We start from the raw sequence: 3,425 nt of genomic DNA, 5'->3' as shown, positions 1-3,425 counted from the left end.
AATTTAGTCAAAATGTCACACTTTTCTGATCTCTAATAGAGCATTATGCGCTTTCAACATTTAAAACATACCTGTGCCTGAAGGTCCAACTCAGTTCCTGCCTCCTACGCAGTCGGTCCTTTTCCCGACAGTCTTCTCTGGGCCACCTCAAGGCCTAGTACCCCAGCAGCTGTCATGGATTTGGATTTGCTATCAGATGTATCATTGATCCATGAACTTGTCACATCAAAGGTCAGGTCAAAGCTGAATTGCTGCTTTAGCCACTCCTTTGCCCAGTGCCTAGGGCAGTGCTGAGCACATGTGGAAGCTCTGTGGTAGAAGTGAGCACAGGCAACCTGAAGTCATTTCATCAGCAATACCAGAAGCATCCAAAGTTAACTTCAAGGTGGGCCACTTCAGTAATAGGTCTGTGAGCCGGAGGTTTGAGGTTTGTAAATCCCTGTTGTCTACCACCCACAGAAAATGTGCAACCAATGATATGCCTTGTCACGTTCATTAGGGAATTAATTACTAATGAGTATAAGAAAGGGGAATGGAGTCATTGGAACAGATAAAAGAAAATACAAAGAGGAGGAAAAGAAACAGTTTGGAAAAGGCAAACCCAGATCCAGCATTCGCACTCTGGGATGAGATGCAGTTCCTGTTTTAAGACTAAACATCAATAGACTCCTTCCAAGTACATTTCACGAATAATTACTGACTATCTTGCTAATGTTTGCTCTTTAGGGAACTGCACAGAAATCATGCATTTCCAGTTTGAATTAGGAACTAACTGGAAAGGCAGTTGCTTTGGGAGAAACCAGTAAACGCAGAAGCCTCATAACACTGGGACATTGTGGCGGTGGGAGAAGGAAACTCAGAAGGAGGCTCACCTCTCACTGACTGGTCCTGCTCTCAATGACTCTGTGAGATTCTCACTCCACAGTCCCCGCTTCCCACTGGCAGCAGCTGAAGCAGCTCATTATGTATGTCTGTCACGTGGTCCTCTCCATCACCCAAATCTAACTGGGAGAGTAAGTCACCCTAACAAGACCCTTCAGTACACTCTTAAAAACTACGTACAGATGGACTCTTCCTCTGTAGGGATACAAAGCGTTTCCTTGTACTGTGCCACATGATACAGGAAATGCATTATCCCTGTCCCAATGCAGGCATACGAGGAGGAAGCCCATAAAAGGGCAGCAGCTCACAAAAGCCCACACAGCTTTAGAGGGAGTCCTTGGAGGGGCTCACAGGCCAGTTTATGATAAGAGCAGAGAAAACCTCAGCTCTGTGAAGCTCCATTCATTTCAAATGCTAATGTCCACACCAGGAAAGGGATTCAGCTTTGATACAAACACTGCTAGTCCTTGTTAGTTAGATTGTCACCGACACCCCAGCCCCCAGCTTCACGCAGATCTCCATTTGTCTTACAGTTTTGGCCACTTTATATGCTGTTACTTGTAGGTGAGTTCTCCTTTTAGATACTAGGATCTTGAAACAGGTTCCCATCAGCTTGAATAGACATTTCTGTAGAATTATTCTGCATAGAGTTAGATTTACCTGCCACTGTTAAATCTCCTGTCTCACACAGTGTGCATGGTTCATGCAGCTGTCCAGCCAATGCTGAGAATATAACCTGTGTCCACTATTCTAGACACTGGGGATACAGCAGGGAGCAGAGTCCTATATTTATATAGATAAAAATTTAGAGAGGGGAGACAGAAAACAGATAAATATGTCAGTCAGGGTACATTACATTGTTTGGTGGCAGTATCTCAGAGGCTTAAAACAAAAAAAAAAAAAAAAAAAGTTTACTCCTCATCAAAGCATGTTCACTGACAGTCAGAAGGAGGGACTGTCCTCTGGGTCACTTCCACATGGCACCCAGGCCATCCAGAGAACCACCAGGGAGTATACACGGATTCTCAAAGCTTATAACTGACACATGGCACGTCTCTCATTTTTAGGGCCAAAAGAAGCAGTCAGGTTACAGCCAGCTACAGAGGGCCAGAAAGTGTAGTCATACCACATGTTCAGGGAAGTGAGCCACTCTTGGCAGGGAGAGCTGCCCCAGATGCTGATGGCTGCTGTGAAGAAAAGCAGGGGACAGGAGATGGTGTCTGTGAGTCTGCAGAGACATCTGAAGAGTGTCCTCCCCTTGGGCAGAGGACCAGGTCCTGTAAAGGAAACTGAGCCATCAGTCTGGCATGTTTGAGGGAAGGCAGGGGAGTCCAGGGGCCAGAGTGCTGTGAGTAAGAAGGTAATTTCAGAATCTAGTCAGCGGGGTGGCTGGGTAGAACCTTCTAAAGGGTCGGCCGTGTAGACTTTTGTATGAGGACGAGGACCAAGTCTTTTAAATATTTCCCTTATAAGAGTACAACATAGCAGAGGGACACTGTTGACTGAATTAAAGACTTAATCATACAAACTTAGTAGGTTACAAAGAAGCAAGAACCCTTACGTGAATATCACAATAATATTACTGCCGAGAGACAACAGCGTCACTAGTAGTTTGAGCTATTCAGTATAGTTTTGAACAATGGGCACATTTTACATATTCTTTTACAAGAAATTATTTCTTTTAAAACAGCAGCTATGGCGAATGTTTGGGCAAACACTGAACGCTCAACAGGAGGATCCAAGAATCCTCCATAGTCCAGTAGGCCGTCATCTGTAGGCCGTTGTCCGGGACTGCTGTTACCATTGGGTATGTTCTGCAGTCTTTTCTCTGGACAGCCAACAGGTTCTGTCAGGCCAGTCACTAGCCTCTCTGTGCTTCAGATTCCTCATCAGTGCGACGTGAGGAAGTAGTAACACCTACATTAGAAGCGTCATGTGAAGTGTAAGTGAGGTGAGGACCACACTCCTCACACATCTAATACTGGACACAAAGTAAGTGTATGGGATTGTGTGCTGCTTTGTGTATTTCTAAATAGTTATCACACTTTATACATTATTTTATTCCTTTTAAAAACATTGTGTCACCAGTATTTCCCCAAATCTTTACTTATTTTCTACCCAGTGAGACAGTCTCACTATGCAGCCCAGGTAGACCTCAGACTCACTGCTATCCTCCTGCCTCTGCCTCTGCCTCTGCCTCTCCAGTGCTGCAGTTACTGGCATGGACCACTAGGCTTGCCTTTCTAGTGACTACATAACCTACACAGATAGCTTTCCCTTAGCCATGCCCTTTATTAGACTTTCTTCTTTAATGTGTAAATGTTAAGACAGCCTCAATTTCTCAGAAAATTCAAAGGCCTTCTTTGCCTCTGAACAACTTGAAAGAAACTGCCAACTTGATTTCCCCATCATTTACAAATATCTTTGTGAAAGATTTCCAACAAGACATTGCCCTACATAACTCAAGTTCAAACTGTAAAATTGGAAAATTAACACAGGAACATTGGAGTCTAATCCCCAGACACTAGTCAGATATCTCCACA

Source organism: Mus pahari, chromosome 9, assembly GCF_900095145.1.
Source record: "Mus pahari chromosome 9, PAHARI_EIJ_v1.1, whole genome shotgun sequence".
Lineage (NCBI taxonomy): Eukaryota > Metazoa > Chordata > Mammalia > Rodentia > Muridae > Mus > Mus pahari.
This window is presented reverse-complemented; position numbering follows the sequence as displayed.